The following is a 25047-nucleotide window of genomic DNA, read 5'->3' on the forward strand; positions in this document are numbered from 1 at the left end:
GGTTCGACCCCAGGAACCAGGAGATCATGACCTGAGCCGAAACCAAGTCAGACGTTTAACCCACTCGGCCACCCAGGCGGTGGTTTCACTGGAGTTCGTTACGTGGAGAAAGAGTCAGACTTCTAAGTTACATTTCACCACAAAGTACCTTAACTCAGTTCTTCCACAGACTGGTCACACAATAACGTGGACATGATAAAGAATCTCAAGGGGCCACGTCCAGGTCTGGGGTTGTGCTTCCCCCATCTTTAACGTTTTTTATGTTCTTCTCTCTGCTCTCCTTCTCTGGGTCTTTCGCTATTGTTGTTATTGATGATATCGTAAACAGCTGCAGATGTCAGTCCGTGTCAGTAAATTCAATATATTCATAGTTGGCAAATCTACAGCATTGACAGAATAGGAAACATTTCTTTTTCATAATATGACATGTCGCATTTCATCTGTGTTCAGACTGGGTTGCATCATGCCACCGACCTGCTGCAAAAAAAACCAGGAAATCAGGAGACGCAGTTCTTACTGTTTCCCCTCTGGTTCCGTTAGGAAACTTCGCCATAAATATGCATTACCTATTTTTCAAACTCTGCGATATTTAATTAGTTAGTTAAAATCACCTCTGAGATGTTTTTCAGCAACGCTCGTTGAGATCTCTCGATGAAAGGTCACCTGAGGTCCAGTGCTGCTCTCATTCAGATTTAGAACAATCGAAGGGAAACACATAAAAGCGGAAATATTCAAGAGAAGGAAGATTTTGTTTACGTAATTTAAATTTATCCCAAACTAACAAAGACCAAAGCAAGTACTGAAATTTTGTGAAATAATTGTCTGCAAAATGGAACCGCATTTTACTTTCTTTCTATCCACTGTTAACAAGCAGAAAATGGCTCATGACGACTAGAGCGGAGGAGACTGTTATCATCAGCTCAATCTCTGGGCAGCCTTCAGGAGGCTGTAACTTTTTAGTGTCTTCAACTCACTCATAAATCCCAAGGCTGTGGTTGAGGATAGCTTCCCTGGGAATGCAGTCAGCCTCTCCTGGGCAGAAGAAAGCCGTGGCAGGAAGCTTCAACAGAACCAGATAAAACAACAATGGATCCGAGTCTGTCCCAGGGACATACAAGTAGCCACCAGGACCAGAAAGATGAGGCTCAGGAAATCAGTATTAGCCCAGCCCTGACGCGAAACTAGTAGAAATGAGAGTATAAGACGCTGGCAGGTGCGTGGTATATACAGGGCAGACGTGTGCAACTTTCCAGTTATTTCCCCATGCCCAACCTCGTGGCCTGCCTGGGTTCCTTTTCAAATAACAAAGCAAAATTACCGGAGTGTTATTCTCCTTACGTTTTGGCTTCTCTCTGGCATTCATCACTGTTGACCGTATTCTTCTTAAAACTCCTTTCCTCATCACTGAGACCTTTGAGAGGGCAAGGGTATGTGTGTCTAATATTAGTAATAATAGCAATAAATACTGCCAATTAGAAAACATCTTGCATGCACTTGGTACTTTGCATAAGCCTCTTGTGACTACCCTTTGATACCTCATTGGTATGATTATTCCCAGGGAAGTCAAACAGAGAGATGAAGGGATTTAGTTCACATTTCTGACACCACATTTCTAGTGTCCCTGATCCTGCTACTTCCTAACAATTAAAGCGTGAAAGCAAGCTACCTACAGAATCTCTACCAAGCGATAGCACTGGGGCAGTTCAAGGAAGTGGGGCACGTGAGAAAGAGTAATTTCAGAAACAGACAGATCCTTGATCCCGAGACATGAAAGATGCTCGGTAATTGACAATTACCACCGCTCCCCCCCCCCCATTCCCATAATCATCATTATCAGACTTGAGCTTTTTTCTCCAGGAACTCTTACTCACTCCAGTATATTACACTTCTTGTAACTGCCCATAGTGTCCATAGTAGAGTAGATACTCTTTCAACGTCCCTGAAATACTTGCTGATGGATTAACCGACTGTCATTTGTCTTTCCAGATATAGTAATATCGAAAAAAGGACAAATGAATAAAGTAACAAATCGGCATTCTGTTCTGCAAATCGGGCCAGAAGCATTTTGGCTATCAGGCCAGTCTCCTGAGTTTCAGCACCTCAGCCTGGCACAGAAGAAAAGCCTTCAGGCTGCCCTCCAACCACACTTCCAGCTACAAGTCCAGGAAACAGAGCCACACGACATCAGGAACCAGGGAAATCAGGACAATCTACAAGAAGCAAGAAAACCCCAAGAAGGTAAGTGTAATCCCAGCTAAATGCTTTGCCGGAGAGAAAGGAACGTGGCCTTGTGTGTCTTAATCTTTTGACCGTGTTAATGGAAGGCATGGAGTAAAATTGTGTTTATCTGAATATCACTACAGCAGAGCTGAAGGAAATCAGCTAACATCGGAAGTTAGCATAAAGGTCTTAAAACCTTCATCTTCTGAAGCCAGTCGTAACACTGCCACTCAGATGAAAATGAAAAAGAAAAAGCAAAAAAAAAAAAAAAAAAAAAGCACTTCCAAATGCTAAAAGAGATTTCTATCTTCCCATCATTTCAACAGCAACCACTATAAACTATGTTCTAAAACAAACACAGAGCACTAAAAATTCCACTGTTTAAGCTCAAAGTCAAACATCTGTCTTGCTGCCTGCTTGTTTCACCTTGGGTCCCGAGGGTCTCAACTCAAACTGCAGAAATCTGGGGTTTTTCCCTCTTGCACGCATTTTCAAGCGTTCGTTCTGAGGTTTTTAATCATCTTCATTAATCACTCAGCCTAAATAGACACAGGAAGAAGGAGCATGTATAGAGTGGAATCAGCCTCCTGATTCCAAAGGATGTAGAGAGAGAGCATAGGACAGTAGTAAAAAAGCTGGACAGACAGCCCTGGGTGTGAGCCCTGTCTCTGCACCTTACTTTCCAAGCGACCTTGATATGTTACTTAACCTTACTGAGTCTGTTTCCTTCTTATGAAAAACAGTAACAATAATACCTGGCGTTGTTGTGAAGATCTGAAATAGGAACTTATAAAGTTATTGCCTAGTATTTAATGAGGAATAGAAACCATTATACCATTATTGTCCTCCTTCACATGGATGGGGGGAAAATTAATAATGACTACCATTCATCGAGCACCTATTAAAGATCTTGTAGGTACTGGCATCTAATTCTTTTGTTTTTTTAAATTTTTTTAAATGTTTTATTTATTTTTGAGAGCAAGAGAGACAGAGCATGAGCAGGGGAGGGGCAGAGAGAGAGGGAGACACAGAATCCGAAGCAGGCTCCAGGCCCTGAGCTGTCGGCACAGAGCCCGACGCGGGGCTCGAACCCACAGACTGCGAGATCATGACCTCAGCCGAAGTCAGAGGCTTAACTGACTGAGCCACCTAGGCACCCCTAATTCTTAAAATCATGTTGTAACAGCAGTATTATTGCCCCATTTTACAGATGAGCCACACAACTACCATGCAGTGGAGGTAAGGTTCAAATTCAAGGTTGTTTCCCTATAAAGCCTAGATCCTTTCCACCATCCCCCACTACTTCCTCAAAACCAGGAAAAAAAATTCAACTAGTCACCTGCACACTGGTAATTTTCGATAGGGAATTTCCTCTTCAAGAAGTTTTTCCTAGTTGCCAACCTCTTAAAAGGCAGATTTTTGCCACGTTATCATAACTGAAGCATCATAACCATGCTTCAGCGTCTCAGTAATGAGACCCAAGGGCCTTCGACTTGACTTCATCATTCTGTATACCTGGTCTTGGATGGAACGTGGTCGTGAAATCTTCTGACTTTGAGAAATGGTCACCTGTTGGTTCTAGCAAAAAGTTGGACTCCTGAGTATCTCAGTCCATCTGGGCTGCTGTTACAAAACACCATAGATTGGGTGGCTTAAACAACAAACATTTATTTCTCACGGTTCTGGAGACTAAGATCAAAATTCAGAAGTCCAAGATCAGGTGCCAGCAGATTGGTATCTGGTAAGAGCCTACTTCCTGGTTTGTAGATGGCCTGTTCTCATGGTGTCCTCACAGGGCAGAAAGTGGGAGGGAGCTCTTTGGCGTCTCTTTTATAAGAACACTAATCTCATTAGTGAGGGCTCCACCCTCAAGACCTAATAACCTCTCAAGGGCCCTGCCTCCAAATACCATCACTTTGGAGGTTAGGATTCAACGTACGAATTTTAAATGGTCACATCGAGTCCCTAGCACGAAGTCCGGATTTGTAGGCATGAAATCAGCACTTGTTCATTATTCCCTTCTAGTCATCTGCTTCCCACTGGTTTGGTTTCTGGTGTGAGATCTGAGGATCATGTATATGACAGGAGTGATGGAAAGCACGCCATAGGTTCTCATCAGCCACACCACCCACCCATAGCCCCTGCAGGCAGCTTGATATTCTGCCCTTATACTTTACTGTGTGAAGAAGCCAGGTGGTTGGGAAAAGACTCACCGGGGATAATAATGTATGTTACTCCAGGTGCATCCCCAGGTTCAACAATTCTGAAATTATCTTTGTATATTAGGTTAGAAAGGTGAGCAAATCACTTAACCTTTGTGAGCCAATTTATTGCCGGTGTAGAATAAAGAACTGGGATTACATTGGGTTCTTTCTAGTTCTACAACACTGTAATTATATTAGTTGGCATGATCACCCAACCCATTGGTTTTCCCAAAAGTAGAAGACAGTCTTAGAATACATGATGATGAATTATATCTATCTTCAGGAGATATTAACACAGATTATTTTTAAAGCCTTTATGAAGTGTTTTAGGTTGAATAGATGACAGTCACTTAGAGTAAAAAGAACCTAACCCTAAATAAAAATTGAACGATGCATACCTGTACCTTTCTGAGATCGTACTGTGTATCACTAAATAGTGAGCTCTCTTGCCATAAGCATTCAACTTATTTCATAAAAATCATAAATTCGTAACACACAAACACATGTGATAACTAACATACGAAAGAAAAAAAACACTTAAGTACACCGGGAGGTCAAAACTATTTTTTTTCATGTTTTTATTTTATTTTTGGAGAGAGAGAGAGGAAGCCAGGGAGGGGCAGAGAGACGAGACAGAGAATCTGAAGGAAAATCCATGCTGTTGGCGCAGAGCCCAATGCGGGGCTCAAACTCACGAACTCGTGAGCTCCTGACCTGAGAGGAAGTCAGACATTTAACTGACTGAGCCACCCAGGTGCCCCTGGGCAAAACTACTTATGAAGCAATTTAATTTCTTTATAATTTACATGATCTCAAGGTTAATGAAAAAGACTCTTAATAAAACAAATTTTATTTTAAATGCATTCAGAAATGTTTTGTGTTTTCTAACTAAAATAGATTATCTTAAACTTACCTATTAACCATTTCTCAAAAGAGGACTTATGTAAACATTCATTAACATAGAGTTGCAGGCCCATTTTGTGAGCCAGGCGATTGGAGTCAGCACACTTAATCTACTAGTTTGATGGCATCCGAAGGATTTTCATTAAAAGCTGAAATTCTTTGAACCCGAGTATTTAAGCTTCAAACCAAGTTGTAAGCACTAGAGGAAATGTAAGTTCAATTTTGATTTAAGTCAACCTAAGATCCTTAGCTGAAAAAGTATTTACGTTCTAAAAATGTTTATTAGATTCGAGTAAGTATCTTGATGTTCACGCATACAAACAAAATCCTGTGGATTCTGCCAAACCAACTGACCACTCGTTCCGAGGCACTTAAAAACTAGGATTGTTTCTGTATTCATTTGATGGATATTTTTATGGGATACCTACCTGCGTGCCAAATGCAAACTCCAAACAACTCAAAATAAAGCATCAGAAGACACAAAGGACGACCAACCTATCAAGAGCGAAATGGTGAGCCCTGGGTAAAGCCCCATTGAGCTACCGAAATTAAGTCAGCAAAGACCAGAAATACTGAACCCTTCTCTGGCGTCAGAGATGACCACATCACACTATTGCAGAATAGATTCTTCTCGATGCCAGGGATTGGGTCTTACTTGTCTATGACTTGCCTGTACCCAGTATACTGCCCAGCACATAGAAGTTGCTCGAGATAAATTTGTCTTCTTTCAGAGCATTGCAGGATAAGCATATTTGAGACGTATGTGAAATTGCTGCTCAGTAACTCTATTAGCAATAGGATACAGGGTATTTGGGGTTTTTTTTTTTAATTTTTTTTTCTTAATGTTTTTTATTTATTTTTGAGACAGGGAGAGACAGAGCATGAACAGGGGAGGGTCAGAGAGAGGGAGACACAGAATCCGAAACAGGCTCCAGGCTCTGAGCTGTCAGCACAGAACCCGATGCAGGGCTCGAACTCACGGACCGTGAGATCATGACCTGAGCTGAAGTCGGCCGCTCAGCCGACTGAGCCACCCAGGCGCCCCTTTGGGGTTGTTTTTAATTCAAAATTATTGGATGTGTCTAACTAACTGATGAAGTTTGTCAGTGCCCAGGGGTGGCTTTTTAAATTACTTTTATTTTATTATTTGTATTTTTTTTTAATTTTTTCAAGTGTACTTATTTCTTTTGAGAGAGACAGAGATAGCGCGAGTCGGGGAGGGGCAGAGAGCAGGAGAGAGAGAGAATCCTAAGCTGGTTCTGCACTGTCAGCACGGAGCTGGCCAGACACGGGGCTCAGACTCATGAAACCGCAAGATCATGACCTGAGCCGAAACCAAGAATCGGATGCCTAACTGACTGAGCCACCCAGGCGCCCCACCAAGGGGTGGCTTTCAAGGACTTTACCCTATGTTCCATTTTCTCCTTCTCAATATACATACACACAATTCTTTAACCTGGATGATGGATATTTTCTTAACCTATTGATACAGGCTCTGTGAAAGAACCTCCAACCCTCACTGCTACTTTGTCACTCCCTGTTCCCTCACTGATGACTGGGGTAAGCACTCTTTCTTAGGGGCAGTATTTTTTGTTAAATAACTGATAGTTCCTGGAAACGGGATGTTCAGTTGAGTAAATGGCGCCGGATCCTGCTGCGATAGATAACCAACAGGACAAACTAGACTCGTCAAGAGAATCACAGGTTTCCTGTTACAAAGACAAACTCATCTTTAATGATCAGATGAAAATGCAAATTTAGGGAAAATAAATCGGGTTATTTGGAGGACAATATGCACTTGGAAGATACTCATGTCATTGTGGTTTCCTGAGGAAGAGCCTCTATTTTGCTTGTAAGCAAAATGTCAATTCTAATTATTCAAACTGACATCCCACAGGACCTTTTATGAAAATTGAGTAGGTCCAGAAGAATGGGCAGGCACCAGGGTTTTTATTTTGGAAAATGGGAGAGGCCAGCAACCTGTGCGTAGTTCTGAAAGAAGAGATCTTGAGTGGCTAATCCCTACTCTCTTGGTAACAGGACCTAGTTGAGTAGCCTTGGGCAGAAATACTTCTGCCTTCTCATCTTCTATTAAAGCAGTTAAATAAACCCTTTCTTGAATAAAAGCCCTTTTGTGGCACCCAGTACAACGTAAACCATGAAGATGCAAAGTGTTTCTTGAAATTGCCCCATGAGATGGTTTTTGAAAACCTGGTACGTATTTCATTGTAATGATGATTATTATATTGAGCATTATTAATGATTGAAATTCCCTAACCGGTGATATCAATTTTCTATTATCACAATGTTCCATAACAACTACAAAGCCCCTATTGCATTAATATATATACACACTCATGAATAGGCATGTTGGCCCCAATTTGGGCTGGTTTTGGCTAAGCAGTTCTTCTGGTCTTCTCAGTTGTGGTAGTAGGCTGGCTGTCACCAGGGCTAGGATGGCCTTGGCTGGGAGACTGGGAGAATGCCACCCTTCTCCACGTGATTCTTTTCCTCCAACAGACTATGTTGGACATGGACATGTTCCTGAGGCAATAGAAAGGGTAAGAGCAAGAGCAAGCCTTGTCCACCTGTCTACTTGCATCTCATTGGCCAAATCAAGTCACATGACTGCCTGCAGGGTCAGCACGGACATGCATAACAAGAATGTAGACTCATAACAAGAATGTGTAAAGAATTGGGGCCAATAGGGGCGCCTGGGTGGCACAGTCGGTTAAGCGTCCGACTTCAGCCAGGTCACGATCTCGCGGTCCGGGAGTTCGAGCCCCGCGTCAGGCTCTGGGCTGATGGCTCGGAGCCTGGAGCCTGTTTCCGATTCTGTGTCTCCCTCTCTTTCTGCCCCTCCCCCGTTCATGCTCTGTCTCTCTCTGTCCCAAAAATAAATAAACGTTGAAAAAAAAATTAAAAAAAAAAAAAAAGAATTGGGGCCAATAAAGCAACCAGTCTACCACGTAGGACACGCTGTTCTTGTTTATCTGGGAATATTCATCTGTGTGACTTTATTTTGGTAGAATTAAAAACGAATTTTGCCTGTATCCAAACCCTTCAAAGCAGTGTTTCTCAAGCTTTTTTGGCTGCAACCCACGATAAGAAATACATTGTGCACGCAGCATGACTCCTTTCATACAAAAGCTTCGCAAAATGCTACTTCTTACTGTGAACATTTCTTTCCATTATGCTATTTAATTTTTCAAGTTGCTCATTGTCCACTAAATTAATTTCAGAATTCCTTCATGAGTCAAAAGCAACAGTTTGAAAACTACTGATTTATAGGGCTTAGCCTTCTCTGATCCCTTTCTTGTCTGGGAGGGAAGAACCCACGAAAGTCCACAGACGGGCCAGAGAAGCCAAGTAGAGTATCTGAATGGGGGATGTTGCAGTACAACTACCTATGATCCGTAGAACTTAGAAGTGTGGGCACGAGGGCCCTGGGACCGCGCTTCACCTGGCCACCCCCAGAGCCAGGTGGCCTCTAGAATTTTGAGGCTGAAGAATGGCAGGAGCAAAGAGAGGAGAGTGTGAATAGACATTGAGACACTTGGCTGAGTTCTTTAATATAGCAACATTTTTACCAGGAGACTGAAGTTAAAGAAGATACATTGGCCAGGGTCATACAATACTTGGTAGAATATGGATTTAAAGGTCTCAAGTGCCTCATATCCCATCGAAGCCCCCATTTCCATGGCATAGAAGGAAGAGAGGTGTAAGAGTCAAATTATCCACACTAACAGTAATTCATACTAGGTTGTAACAGAAACATACATGTAATAAGGACCTACTAAGAGTAAGACATCATTCCATGGTATGTTTAGAAAGATATCTAAGAAGGTACCCTAGATGAAACAACGATTCTCATTTTAAAAACATCGGAGCAGAGTAGTTAGAAAAAGTGCAATTTAAAATGTTGCATCTTTTACTATATAATGGGGAAAGGAGGCCCCGGGTGGATATTGGAGTCTGTTTAGTCCGGTATGTTTGGAAGATGTTTTAAAAATTTTTTTTTAATCTTTCTTTTTGAGAGGGGCGGGGAAGGAACAGAGAGAGAGGGAGACACAGAATCCGAAGCAGGCTCCAGGCTCTGAGCGGTCAGCACAGAGCCCGACACAGGGCTTGAACTAACGAACCACAAGTTCCTGACCCGAGCAGAAGTCAGATGCTTAACCGACTGAGCCATCCAGGTGCCCCAATTTGGAAGACGTTTTAAATTTTTTTTTTTCAACGTTTATTTATTTTTGGGACAGAGAGAGACAGAGCATGAACGGGGGAGGGGCAGAAAGAGAGGGAGACACAGAATCGGAAACAGGCTCCAGGCTCCGAGCCATCAGCCCAGAGCCTGACGCGGGGCTCGAACTCCCGGACCGCGAGATCGTGACCTGGCTGAAGTCGGACGCTTAACCGGCTGCGCCACCCAGGCGCCCCAGGAAGATGTTTTAAAGAATGCTCCATCTCTGCAGACTGTTGGCCCCTCAGAGAGCAGATATTCTCCATACAACCTGAGACTGCCTGGTACCTCTTTAACATCATGTATCTTTGGAGAAGTTTCGGCGTGTTTCTTGTCTAAGTCTTTCTCTGCAGGGCTTTGGACAAAAAATGGATGAGGTTCAATGCACTCCAAAGTAAAAGGGAATGGTAAAGCTCTGTAGACGGTGTTAATAGGAGACTGGAAAATCAGATACTGAAAAATACACCTAATGTCAAGCTGGCATTGCGGTGTCTTGGAGGGGGAGGGGCAGTGGTCAAGTAAGGCTCTATCTCCCTGGGATTTATCTGGGGGGAAAAAAATCCTCCTTCCAATGACCATAGGAGACAGTACTCATTCTAGATAAGAAAATGGAGACTGGAAGATGGGGCTTGGCCTGGGAAGAAGAGAATGGAAAATTCCTCTCTCTAGGACTCTGTGAATTTCAGCCTGGACTCCAAACCCCATCCATGAGCACAAGCTCCTGAGCGTTGGAAAATATACTAGCCATTGCCGCCTGGCAACAGGGTTAAGAGAGATGCAGAGAGGTAGGTAAACCAGAAGTCCTGAGGATGAGTCTGGCCCTGGGCGGTAGGTGTAAGTCCAGCTCTATGTTATAAAACCCCGTCCCATAACTTTCACGCTTTAGGGAACTGAAGGCAAAGGCCAATCCAATTATTTGGGATAAAGTAAGGGAAGGAAGAACAGTGTCTCGTACCAAGACCAAAAACATAGTGACAATGGTGGTCACCGGTGAAAGACGGCCTTGCTCTGCAGAATGAGGAACTCATGAGGGTTATTGGCAGCAGAAGTGGGACGGTCAGATGAGGAAGACAGAGCAGAGGAGCGCAGGGTGTAAAGGATCCGAACCTACGAGCGCCTCACACAGCCTCCTGAATGGGAAGGTCTCAGGAATCGGTAGGAGATACTTTGAAGGAGATCAAATACCAGCGGGCAATCTGGGGGCGAGGGGTGGGAGAGAGACTTAAAGCATAATTTGGAGGCCCCTTTCTGGAAATGCGGTGGTATCCTAAGGAGTCCCAGGATGAGACACTTTAAAATCCAGATGAAGTTTTCATAGTATCGTTTTTTTTTTTTTAATTTTTTTTTAATGTTTTTTATTTATTTTTGAGACAGAGACAGAGCATGAATGGGGGAGGGGCAGAGAGAGAGCGAGACACAGAATCGGAAGCAGGCTCCAGGATCTGAGCCATCAGCCCAGAGCCCGACGCGGGGCTCGAACTCGCGGACCGCGAGATCGTGACCTGAGCTGAAGTCGGACGCTTAACCGACTGAGCCACCCAGGCACCCCGTTCATAGTATCGTTTTAAAAGCTTAGCTGAGTTTTTAAAAATGAAAGAAATGCTCCGAGGATAAAAAGGCATGGATCCAAAGCAGTAGTTGGGCATTAAAGCTAAAACTTACCTTCAGGGAATCTGCCAATACAGGGTTGTAAGGACCTTTCTGTTTTAACAGGACATTATGTGCATGTACTGGGGACAGGAGACAATGCCAGTGGTTTATGCAAGCTAGGAAGGCAAATCGAGACCCTTGCATAGAACAGGTCCTACAAGTCACCAACCTCAGTGAGGACAAACTGGAAATATGAAATTAATATCACAGCAAGGGGCGTCTGGGTGGCTCAGTCGCTTCAGCTCAGGTCATGATCTCAGTTTGTGAGTTCAAGCCCCGCGTCAGGGTCTATGCTGACAGCTCGGAGCCTGGAGCCTGCTTCAGATTCTGTGTCTCCCTCTTTCTCTGCCCCTCCTCCATTCATGCTCTGTCTCTCTCTGTCTCAGAAATAAATAAACATTAAAAAAAATTTTTTTTTTTAAATCACAGCAAGAACACAGTAAGAACTCTCACCCCTGTCAGCTTTGACTCTGGAAAATAAAGGCTCCTCTGAGAATTATTAATCACATAGGTTTAGTCTCAAAATTCATACTACCTGGGTGGCCCGAACCATCCAAACTGAGAATGATTACGGGTTAGTAATGACCCAAAGTGCCTGGAAGACACCATCACTAACCTCTGGGGCCATGAACCTTAATCCAAGTCTCAGAGAATTCCCACAGACCAATTCCAATGACCATAAGCTCACAGTAAAAAGGAAACAAAAAATCGCAAACACAAAACCACCATAAGCAAGAGTCAGCAGAAATAACAAATAATAGTATCTGCTCTCCAGGAATACATATTGGAAAAGTTTGATGTGAAATTTAAATTAAAGTAATGTGTTCATAGAAATCAAAGGAAATATTAAAAGTATGACCAAGGAATCATATTTTTTTATTATTTAAAAAAAATTTTTTTAATGTTTATTTAGTTTTTGAGAGAGACAGACAGAGCACGAGCAGTGGAAGGGCAGAGAGAGGGGGAGATACAGAATCAGAAACAGGCTCCAGGCTCTGAGCTGTCAGCACAGAGCCCGACGCGGGGCTCGAACTCACAAACTGAGAGATCGTGACCTGAGCTGAAATTGGACGCTCAACTGACTGAGCCACCCAGCCGCCCCTTTTTTATTACTTTTTTTTAATGTTTATTGACTTTTGAGAGAGAGCAACAGAGTGTAGCGGGGCAGGGGCAGAGAGAGAGGGAGACAGAGAATCGGATGCAGGCTCCAGGCTCCGAGCTGTCAGCCCACAGCCCGACTCCGGGCTCCAACCGTGAACTGCAAGATGGTGACCTGAGCTGAAGTTGGATGCTTAACTGATTGAGTCACCCAGGCATCCCAAAGTATATTTTAAAAGACTAGGAGTATTTGATATTGAGGAATAGCAGTGGGTGTTAAGGGGGTAAAAAATGGTATTGTTGGAGAATCCTCGTCTATTATAAATACATATTGAATTATTACAGGTAAAATGATATGTCGTGGGTTTGCTTCAGAATTATCTGAAGGGGGAGAGGAAGTAGGGAGAGATATAGAGGAAATGAGATTAGCCATGAATTGCTCAGCATTGAAGCGAGTTAATGGGAACATAAGAATATTCTATTCTTTTTACTTTGATATATCTGAAGCTTTTTAAATGAGAAAAGTTTTCTTTTAATGAACAGACAGGTATGAAGAGAAGCCAGATAAAACTTCTAAAAAAAAAGTACACTAAATAAAATTAGAGACTCGGTGGACATATCATATGACACCTTAGATAGAGGTGACAAGACAATTAGTGAACCCAAGGATAGATCTGAAGTAATTGCCCAGAACGCAGACAGAGAGGCTCTTTGCTAGACTATATAGCAGTTTGAGATCCCTCCAAGGTAGACGCAGAGGCTAAAAGTACACCTAATAAGATGTCAGAGGAAGATAATAAAGAAAATTGGGAAAATGTAATATTAAAGACACGTTAGCCAAGAATTCTCCAGCATTGATGAAAGACACAAGCACTCAGATTCAGGAAGCCTAACAAGTCACAAGCAAAGAAACCCAAGGCTGGATGCATCCCTGTGAAACTACAGATCACAGTAATAAAGAAAAGAGCCTTTAGGACAAAAAAGATGTATTATATGAAAAGGAAGGTTTAGACTGAGCTTTGACTGCTCAATAGCAGCGCTGGAAAGCAGAAAACAGAAATGTTTTCAAAAAAAAAAAAAATGAAATGGGACTATTTTCTCTTATCCTACACAAAAAGTGGATTCCAGTTGGATCAGGCATGGAAATGCAAACCTAAAAATTTAAATCTTTTCAAAGAAAATAATAGGGACTACCTGAAGGGTCTGGAACTAGGGAAGGCTTTCTTAAAGAAAGGCAATAAAAACCACAAACTATAAAGGAAATTTTTTAATATTTGGTAAACTTCAGAGCTCTTTATTCAAATGGCCATAAAGAAGGTTTAAATGTAAACTAGAAATAGGACCAATACGGGGCGCCTGGGTGGCTCAGTCGGTTAAGCGTCCGACTCCAGCTCAGGTCACGATCTCGCAGTCCGCGAGTTCGAGCCCCGCGTCGGGCTCAGGGCTGATGGCTCAGAGCCTGGAGCCTGCTTCCGATTCTGTGCCTCCCTCTCTTTCTGCCCCTCCCCCATTCATGCTCTGTCTCTCTCTGTCTCAAAAATAAATAAACGTTAAAAAAATTAAAAAAAAAAAAAAAGAAATAGGACCAATACTTGCCATCATACAGCCAACAAGGGATTGGTATCCAGGATGTAAATATTTTAAAATTTCTCAAGTTTAATAAGAAAATGATAAGCAACCCAATAGAAAAGTAGACAGAAGTGATACAAAGATAATTCGCAGGAGAAGAAACTTAAGTAGCAAATAATCATATGCTAAAAAGGCCCATTACAGGTGGCTGAAAAAAACCAGCCACAGAGGCATTCAATCTAATTCCATTAATATAAATTTTAAAATACGCAAAACTAAATACACATTGTTCAGAAATGTATTTTTTCCAGGTAATAACTGTAAAGAAAGTAAGAGAATAAGAAACACAAAAATCAGAGGCGCCTGGGTGGATCAGTCAGGTGAACCTTCAAACCTCGATTTTGGCTCAGGTCACGATCTCACGGTTTGTGGAATCAAGTCTCATGTCAGGCTCGGCTCTGACAGCACGAAGCCTGCTTGCGATTCTCTCTCTCCCTCTCTCTCTGCCTCTCTCCCGCTCTCTCTCTCTCAAAATAAATAAATAAACATTTAAAAAAAAAATTCAGGACAGGGGTTACCTCCAGGGAAAGGGTGAGGGATGTGATGAGAGAGAAATCCAGAGGAGAACTCAAAGATACTGAACTATGCTCCATCTTCAATTGGGTGATGAGTGCAAAGGCACTTGTTCTATGGATATTTGTTTTATGCTTGAAAGAGAGAGAGAGAGCTCTAACACATAATATGAGCTAACATATAACGTGCATCCGTATGCAAATATATTCTGCATGCACGTTATATGTTAGCTCATATTATGTGTTAGATTTCTCTCTAAATATAATATATATATAATAGCATATATTAAAAACTGTTATATATAGATTTAATATACATGTATTATTTGTTATATCCTGTTGTGGTAGATTGGTTGCAAAATGGATCCAATGTTTTATCCTTCCGCCCTTCTCAGAGGAAGAAATGAGAGGGCCGCTCTCCCTCTTGTCACGGACCATGTTAAGAGACGCTCTTAGAACGAGGAAATTCCATGCAGTTTTCTGAACAGGACTGCTGACTTCCAGGGCCCAGTTGCTTGCTTCCATGTAAATCATTTTTGTTAGTCACGAGGTTTTATAAAAATTGATGTGTTTTCCATGCTTCCCTTTTCCTGTAAAGGCCAAGGATCTTAAAATAACCTGACTGAGCTCCAAGCTGAAACCTAAACATGACAAAACATATAAATCCTCAGGCTGTATCTGATAGAGAGCTAATTACACTCCTCGGGGTTTCCCTCCCCCAGAAACAGTGAGCTCTCTCTAGCTGCCTCACTCAACAGCAACTGGGGAGGAGGGCGGGGGAGGCGGTGGGGGTACCGAATCGTGATGACAAATTCTAGGAAACTTGATATGTTTCCAGAAGCAATCCTTTTGTTTCCCCCTAGGTAGGGAGCTAATGTACCTGAGGTATAGTATTTCAAGTGCCACCTTAAAAATGAACTTAACTTTAGAAGTGTTAGATTTACAAAAAAAAAAAAAAAAATTGTAAGAATAATACAGAGGATTCCCATACGTTTGCTCCCACCCTCCCCACACATGGCGTACCCTACTATTTACATCTTACATCTCTTGGTACGTCTGTCAAAATTAATGAACTAATATTAATATATTAACTAATTAATGTTTCACTCAGATTTCCCCTAATGCCCTTTTTCTATTCTGCATATTATCAAGTCATCATGTCTCCTGGGGGTCCTCTTGGTTGTGACAGTTTCTCAAACGTCCCCCCCCCCCCCGTCCCCACTTTTTTTTTTGGCGAACTTCAAAGTTTTGAGGAGTACTGGTTAGATATTTTGTAGCATGTCCCTCAACCCCCCCCCCCACCCAAAACAAAAAACAACACTGATGTTTTACTTATGATTAGATTCGGGTTACGTTTTTTGGAAGAAAAACCACAGAGGTAAAATGCCATTCTCACTAAGTGTCATTTTTTAAAAATTTCATTTTCCTCTTTAAGGTGAGCGTGAACATATAGGAGTGAAAATGTACAGAAAAGTAAATTGCAAGGGAATACATCAAAATATTAGCAGAAGTCATCTAGGGGCACCTGAGTGGCTCAGTCGGTTGAGCGCCGACTTCGGCTCAGGTCATGATCTCACAGTTGGTGAGTTCAAGCCCTGCGTTGGGCTCTGTGCTGACAGCTCGGAGCCTGGAGCCTTCTTTGGATTCTGTATCTCCCTCTCTCTCTGCCCCTCCCCTGCTTGCACTCTGTCTCTCTCTGTCTCTCAAAAATCAATAAACGTTGAAAAACAAAAAGTCATCTCAGAATGCCAAAGTTATTGGATACTTGTATCTTCTTTTTTAAGTTTATTTATTTATTTTGAGAGAGAGAGAGAGAGAATATGTGCATGTGCAGGGGAAGGGCAAAGAGAGAAGGAGAGAGAGAATCCAAAGCAAGTCTGTGCTGTCATCACAAAGCCCAATGCAGGACTGGGTCTCACAAACCATGAGATGCCCTGAGCCCAAGTCAAGAGTTGGATGCTTAACCGACTGAGCCACCCAGGAGCCCCAAGAATATTTGTATTGTCCACCTTTTGCTTATCTGTGCTTTCTGAATGTTCTGCAATGGACCTGTGATTTTAAATTAGGAGGGAAAAAAGAGATGCCTGTTTCCAGAGCTGTCTCCACCTGTCTGAAGGAGTACTTAGCTTTCTGACATGTGCAAGTTCTTCCCGGGGCTGGTAAAAATAAGGAAGTATTTGTAGGTCTCACATGTCATAGGGACGTGGCCCTTCCTGAGCAGAGAACCTCCACTCCATGTTACAGCTATTTCTTGGCAATCCTGACACCTGAAAGAAAGCCAGGGAGGAAGGAAAGAAAGGAAAAGAGTGAGGGATTACGCTAAAAACCCATTCTTACTCCAAGCACAGTGGCTCCAACAGAGAGCAGTTCTCTCTTCTGTGTCTTTCTGTCTTCCTGGCTCTGTCTCTCTCTCTCTCTCTTCCTCTGGTTTCATTCATTCATTCGTTTATCCTCTCAACTAGTATTTACTCAGTGCCCTGAAAATTGAGAAATATCTCAAAAGACATCCCTATCTTTAAGTCACTTACTTTCTAGTGGGGTAGGGGCATCTGGCATCTGGGTGGTGATAAATGCCATGAAGAAAAATAAAACAGGGATAGATCTGGAAAGAGCAAAGAGGACTTGCTATTTTAGAGGGGGTAGTCAGGGAAGGCTTCTCTGATGAGATGACCTTGAGCAGGGATCAGTGTTCTAGGCCAGAGGAATCGGCAAGGGCAAAGACCCTGAGATAGGATTTGAGGTCTTGGAGGTATGCTGGGGGTCTGGAGGTGCACAGACTTGTAGACCTATGTGTACAGGGTTTTATTCTGTTAGATGGGGAAACTTTGACAGGTTTTCAGTTGAACAGTTGATATGATCTGAACTAAGTAGAGTAAAATCTTGGTTTGTGAGCATAATTCGTTCCAGAGACATGCTTATAATCCACAGCACTCGTATATGGAAGCGAATTTCAAGAGCCATTGGCTCAGTCGTGATCACGTGACATTCGGTGACATTCGGTGTCACCTACGACTCGTATTGCAAGACATGGCTCACTTCTCAAGTTAACACTTACGAGACATGTTCGCTCATCTTGAGGAGCCCTCGCAGAACAAGTTACTCGGAATCCAAGGTTTTACTGTACTTAAAACTATCACTTCTGTTTGGAGATTTGCTGGCGGGTAGGAGGCCTGGAGTGGGGCATGGCAAGGCGGGGAAACTTGTCTGGAGACAACTGCATTAGTTACGGCATGACAAGATGATGAATTAGAACAAGGTGTAGCGGTGGAGGTGTTAGCAAGGAGGTAGATCCCAGACATAATGTGAAGGAAGAGACAATGAAATATGCTAATTAACATCCAGGTTTCACACACGCTTATATAACTACTGTGTACCCAAAAATATTACTTCAGCCAGGTTTCCAGGCTTTGAATTCTCATATATATATATATATATATATATATACACTTTCTGAGGAGAGAATGGAAAAAGGACTTTTTTCGCTTATTTTTATTTTCAATTCTCTTCTCTTTCCCATTCCCATTCCCCCAAAACTATCCACTCTAACATATTTGTGTCTTTTTTTAAAAATTTTGTTTATTTTCAGAGAGAGAGAGAGCAAGTGAGCAGGGGAGGGGCAGAGAGAAGGAGAGAGAGAATCTCAGACAGGCTCTGCGCTGTTCGTGAGGAGCCCCATGTAGGGCTCGAACTCATGAACTGTGAGATCATGATCTGAGCCAAAATCAAGAGTCAGATGCTTAACTGACTGAGCTACCTAGGCGCCCAAACATATTTGTGAGTTTAAACATGCTTATATCCTTGCCAAATTCATAGTGTTATTTTCTATATTGCATTTCTAATTTGCCAAGAGGTATTGACTTAAAGATCTCATTTTTATTCATTCTTTTACTCAACATTATGTTTTTAGGACCTATTCGTATCTCTGTTTGTACAACTAGTCATAGCTTGTGCTTCCTGTGTGGAATTCTGCAGTATCTAGATAACCCTACTGATGAATATCTAGGTTACCTGCAAATTTGTGCTATTACATCACTTGTAGGAATATTCTTATGTAGATTACATTATGGACCTCTTTATGGGTATCTCTAGGATAAGACAATTCTAGTGTCTATTCACATCATTTTACTGTTTTTCAGTTTTAGGAGTTCCTCATGTTCTGGATACTAATCCCTGTAAGTCTCAAACACTGTGTTAATTTTCAGTCTGTCATCCATACGTTAACTTTCTCAATAGTTTGCTTTCTTTGAACTAAAATCTTTCACTTTAACGTGGTCCCATGATCCACCACCTTTTAAAAATCCTTAAAGTGTACACAGTTGAGAAGAATCTCACAAGAGGAGTTAGCCACAAGGTAGGAATGTGACACCCAAAAGAGCATGTTTAACACTGGCAGATTGCACTTCTGTTCAACGGGGCATCATGTAAGAAACATTGGTGTTGAAAATTTCATCCGCTTATGGAGCTATGTCCTACCCCTACTCATTTCCACACCCCCCCCGCCCCCCACCGTACCTTCTACCTGGGGAGCTCAGACGCTCCACTCTTTTTTGAGCACTGTATCTGAGAGGACTCCTGCTGCATTCAGCAGGCTCTAGCCAAGACCTCTTTATAAATCCCAGACTCACATTTTCAACTCCCTATTCCAGGATGCGGTAGAAATGTATGAGCTTCACCTACCTGTCATTTTCTCCCTCTTGCTCAAAGAGAATAGGATCATAATAGCAAACACATATCACTAATTACATGACACATTTTCTCTGTGCTTTACAAATAGGAATTCTTTTAACCTGTATAAACAACCCTTGAAGTAGACAAATTACCATTACCATTTTACGGATGACAAAACTGAGGCTCAGAGAAGTTAAGTGACTTGCCCAAGATGATACAACTAGTAAGTGGTAGAGCCAGGACATATGTTTGAGTGAAATTGACCCCATCACACTCCCAGCCCATACTGTGGGCATATGACCCCAGTCCCGGCACATGACTGGTTCAAGGATGGCCGTGCGATCCAAACTGAACCAAGTCCTTCGTGCCTGGAGAAATGTTCTATGTCTGCTAATGATTCTAAGGTAGTGTGCATGAATTCCAAGGACCATCATGATCTTCACATGAAAGAATCTGACAAGGGGCGCCTGGGTGGCTCAGTCGGTTAAGCAAGTGACTCTTGATTTGGGCTCAGTTCATAATCTCCCCAGTTCCTGAGTTTGAGCCCTGTGTTGGGGCTATCAGTGCAGATCCTGCTTGGGATTCTGTCTTCCTCTCTCTGCCCGTGCGTGCTCTCTCTCTCTCTCTCTCTCTCTCTCTCTCTCTCTCAAAAATAAATAAACATTAAAAGAAAAAGAATCTGACAAGAAAAAGAGAGATTAATACCTGATGACACCATTTCAGTACCTTCTTCCAACCACAACAGAGGCCAGCAGGAACCTTGACTTTGTGGTTGTGGGAGTTAATTATTTCCTCTTTTTCTTAATCTAGTTTGAACTGGGTTTCCATTACATGTAATTTCCAAAGTTCTGATTATAATAAATGGTCTGTGAGCACCTTTGTCAGATCCCTGGCTGTTATCATCATTTCGAAAGACTTTCTAGGGGTGCCTGCGTGGCTCAGTCAGTTGAGCAACCGACTTCGGCTCAGGTCATGATCTCGCGGTTTGTGAGTTCGAGCCCCGCGTCAGGCTCTGTGCTGACAGCTCAGAGCCCGGAGCCTGCTTCAAATTCTGTGTCTCCCTCTCTCTCTGCCCCTCCCCTGCTCATGCTCTGTCTCTCTCTGTCTCAAAAATAAATAAAACATTAAAAAAAATTTTAGAAAGACTCTCTCTAATGGCGGAAATTCCCACATTAAGAATTCAGCCTTGTCAATGTGCTTGTCAATGACAATTTCCCCCGTTGTCATGCATGTGACTTCAGAACCCCGAATTCCAGTCTCCTGAGCAACTAGGATGCAAACGCGTGACCCAGGCTCTGACAAGCCACACGTGCGTGGAGTTTCCATCTGTGCTGGTGCAGGAGGCACTCTGTGCGTCCAGCTTTTGGGAGATGCAGGAGATAGAAAGACAAGTTCTTGGTGTAAAAGCAACATCGGTGCTGGAGGAGTAAGAAATGCAGTAAAATCCAGTTCTTTTCGCTTCCTGTTTGGCATCTGCACCAACAGCTGATACGGTTTGGGGTGTCGCTCGCGAAAGGTAGCCTTGACTCTGTTTCTCCAGGTCTCCTAACAATTCTGGGTGGTAATCAACATCCTTTCATAAATCGCATTTCCACTTAAACTAGGCAAAATGACTTTGTTCTTTGCAAGAGCCCTGGCTAAGAACTAGAATCAAGAGCTCTGGCTTAATATAGCCAGTCATAAAATACGAGTTCCGAAGGAACAGAAGCCAACTCTCTATTTGCCATTTTATCCCCAGCATATAACACAGCGCCTGACACATAACGGGTGATTAATAAATCATAAAATACAACTACCATCATATCACTATTCCAGTCATGGTTCTGTGAAGGAGGAAAAAAAAACAAGAGAAATTGCATACAAACCCATCACCAGAGATAATGGCTCTTAAATCTTCAGTGACTATTTCTGAATTTTTTTCTCTATACATATAAATATAGACATATTGATACATAAACAGAAGATTTGTAAAGCAAAATTTGATTATAAGATACACATTGTTTTTAATCTGCTCTTCATTTTCTTCCTTTATTACTTTTTAAAAACTCAATATATCATAGGTATTATTGCATGTCAATGAGTTTTACCTACATCATCATTCTTACTGGCTAATGGCTATGGGTATTCCATTCTTTGTACAAACCATAATAAAGCAATTCCCATCTTTGGAATTTTAAGTTAGTTCTAGCATATATGTATTATATATGTAATACATTTTATGTATGCATTCAATTATTATATTTGCAGTTATATATATGACATATGATCATGTAAGATTCAAAGTTCTTAAAGAACTATCTTTTGCCACATGGGGCACCTGGTGGCTCAGTCAGTTGGGCGTCTGACTTCAGCTCAGTTTGTGAGTTCGAGCCCCGCATCGGGCTCTGTACTGATTGCTCAGAGCCTGGAGCCTGCTTCAGATTCTGTGTCTCCCTCTCTCTCTGTCCCTTCCCTGCTCACACTCTGTCTCTCGCTGTCTCAAAAATAAATAAACTTAAAAAAAAAAAAAGAACTATCTTTCACCACATATCTCTGCTCAAGATTGGAACTTTCCCTCACTCTCTATTTCTCCATAGCAACTGCCCTGATCCCTCCACCTTTTACTCTAAATCCCTGGAATCATATCAGCAAAAATTAGAAGCATATCAAATTATCCCCATTAAATTTGAAAGGGTATGGAGATTTGTTTACTTGCTTGCTTATGTGTTTGCTTGTCTGTGTATTCATTTCTTTTGAGAGATTTGTGAAAAACAAAATTCATTACATTTGAAACCTAGATTTTGCGTTATGTTTTCAGAGTCAGACAAGAAGTTTTCTCAGGTGAGTTTTTAAAAAGCCACCTTACATGTGCATGTGCTGACATATTCTAGGTAATTAAGTATAATGAACCATGCGCTGTGAGAAAGCCCTGAATCAAAAAAGAAACAGATCTGGCAAAGAAGAAGAAATATCTGCAGATTTGCTGAGGACTGGGTTTGATATGTGAGGCCTGCCAATTTCCCTGTTTTGTGAATAACACAAAATCCCGTTGGGCACTGAAGATTTCCCTCAAGGCTAGGTGGGAAGAGATCATGCCCCCCAGTGATTAGCAAACATGTATTTCCAATTTGGGGCACCTATGGTTAATCGTCTTTTTTGTCTCAGGGATAGCTTTTCTGGCTTCTCCCCAGAAATGTATCATCCTCTCAAAGATACCTCAGTATAAATAATAGAAAAATTGTAAAAATGAACAAATGTACTTCTCTGCATTCGAGTGGTTGCCATGGCAATGAGTGAACCACCAGTGTAAATTTCCTATGTGCCAGTCACTGGCTGAAGGACCCAACTCTGCATCTCTTAACCAGAGGCTGCCTCTGCAGCCGAGCTCATGAAGCCCTGTTTTCATAAAGTTAGAGGACACTCAAACCTACGGGAGAAGAGCTGTCCACCTTCGAAATCACAGATCTCTCAGCTTCTCTCTCCAAACTCCCACTCCAACTGCACACTCAACCATTTTCCTAATGGAATCATCAAAGAAGTGATTCATACCAACCCTAAGTGTTCATTAGAAATATTGGGACTAATGAACTAATTTATTTGAAACATGCACTTAAAAAAATCACTCTTCTTTCTGTTTCCAGGTTAGCAAACTCTTTTCCCTCTAGGCGACACAGGAAGCTCTCCATGCCATTGCCTTCATCCGTTCTAGATCTGGGGGCCAGTTTCATATTCTATCTTTATGTTCTTGTATCTTTCTCTTTCTTCGCCTTCTTCCAATTCCTCTTCCTAAGGATTTACTTCCATGTCAGCAGTTAAGGTCCAGCATATATTAAGGAAAGCATTGTTATCAGGATTTGTAACTGAGATACGGCTTGAAAAAGCCGATGGTGGCAAGAGCTTGGTGGTAGAGAGAAGGGGAAGGCCAATGCCAAACACACTGCATGTCTAGTTACGTTTGATAACTGTGGAGGGGATACTAGGACCTCAGAGTCTCCCCAGTTGGGCTTTGATCTCTGGCCAACTCAGAACCCTTCTTCCCCAACTCTATTTTATCCCTAAGGCTTTTAATTTTGGGGCTCCAGGGTAGCCCAGTCAGTTGAGCAGCTGAATCTTGATTTCAGCTCAGGTCATGATCCCAGAGTCACGGGATCAAGCCTTGCATCAGGCTCTGTGCTGAGCATGGAGTCTGCTTAAGATTCTCTCTCTCTCTCTCTCTCTCTCTCTCTCTCTCTCTCTCAAAAAATAAAATAAACATTAAAAATAAATAAATAAAATATTTTCTCTCTCCCCCTCAGCCTCTCTCCCCTGCTCGCACACACTCTTTCCCTCCAAAGTGAAAAAAGGAAGAAAGAAAAAAAAATATTTTTAAGGCTTTTAATGGTAAACTTCCTCATGTCTGGAAGACTCTTGACCGGTTCTGGAAAAGCACTCAGTCTTTGCATTGTCCATTTGCCAACACCAAGGGAGGGAGGGAGCTCATTCCTCAAGACTTTGAGAAACCTGGGCCCCTTTAATCTAATGATGGCCCCCAAAAGGGCACATGCACACACAGAAGCACAATTTCACTAAAATTCTGGTACAGTTTCAGAGGGTTCATGGACCCTCACTGGAACCCAGGGTAATAATAGAAAAACAAAATGTATTAGTCAGGAGGAAGGGGTACGACCCCAGATCTTGGCATCTAGTTTTCTGTCCTAACACCATGTCATCCACGAGCGCTGATTAAACACTTCTTTGATGCTAATTTCTGGCTAGATGCTTTGAAACGGAAAACAAGAGAAGAAGAAGATACACAATCCTCATTCTGGAATATTTTGTAGACTAACGAAGGAGACGGGGAAGGCAAATATCCGAACAAGTAAATAGAAAATAATACAGAAACATACAGGCACAGAGGCACATGAGCACACGCGCACGCACTACAGGAAGGAAGAGACCGTGTGGGCTGGGGTTCGTCACCAAAGCCCTCCTAGAAGAAGCAATTCCTGGATTAAAATCCAGGTTACAGGTTGTACCACGGCACAATGGGAAGAAAATGAGAAACTCTCAAAGAAGCCGGACTCTCTGAGGTTAATGGAGTGTGAATACACTGGCTTCCTTACTAATGCTATTGTTAATTTTTTCCACATCCGGAACTGGCAAGGAGAACAGATGAACAGTTTATAGGAAATGAGGAACTTTTCTATTTGCCTAAAAGTGGCGTGGTTCTGCATATTCTCTCATCGTTTTTTAAAACAGTTGTGGAAAGCCAACGATGCCAAGAAGCTATTTCCTTGTCACCCGGGGCAGAATTACTGAAGCCGGAGCACGGCTCTGTTATGGGAAGAGTTCATGGAAGTATTTCTTAGGCAAGGAGAAAAATAACAAAAGGGTTTTTTCCAACTTAAAATATTTATATGAACAGGCATACTGCGCTGTATCCATCAACTGTTAGGCAAGGCTGCAAAGCCAGGCAACCTTCCTTGGGGCTGAGGCTCCGCTGAGCCGCTGAGCTAGGGAAAGCCGAGTTTATACAAGAATGCATCACCAGCCCGGGACTATCCATGCACGACGGTCCTGAGGATGAGGTTCTTCTACGTGCAGTCTGTTCCATTGGCTTTCCCAAACAATAGGAGAGGATGTATATACTTCAGATCGCATGTTCTGGTTTCTCTCATTTCTCTTAAGGATTTTAATATAACGGAGCTGACCGAATGGTTTAGACAAACCTAATCATGGCTGGAAAAAGCAATCATTGCCTTGGAGTCTCACTCCGAGTTTGCATACCTAAAGTTCAGAAAATGACATTTAAGAACATGAGGTTTTCATAGCCACCGAGGCACGAACGCACCCAATTTAAACTTCTCTGACGTGACAACGTGCTCCCAGATTGTGCAGATTCGAGCGCTCTGAACAGCCACGGGAATAACCTAAAATAATCGCATGAAAGCAATGTAGGGAAGTG

The 25047-nt window shown here is 42.3% G+C and overlaps 1 long non-coding RNA gene across 2 annotated transcripts in view; it reads right to left on the reverse strand.

Moving 5' to 3' along the window:
- Positions 1-1338: 1338 nt before the first annotated feature.
- LOC125163307 (uncharacterized) overlaps positions 1339-25047 on the reverse strand; it is an 89927-nt gene continuing 66218 nt past the window's right edge. For both annotated transcript variants that reach the window (XR_007151391.1, XR_007151392.1), the window contains one exon: positions 1339-1411. This is a non-coding gene — a long non-coding RNA (uncharacterized LOC125163307). The remainder of the gene's footprint in view (positions 1412-25047) is intronic.

Source organism: Prionailurus viverrinus, chromosome B1 (assembly GCF_022837055.1).
Source record: "Prionailurus viverrinus isolate Anna chromosome B1, UM_Priviv_1.0, whole genome shotgun sequence".
Lineage (NCBI taxonomy): Eukaryota > Metazoa > Chordata > Mammalia > Carnivora > Felidae > Prionailurus > Prionailurus viverrinus.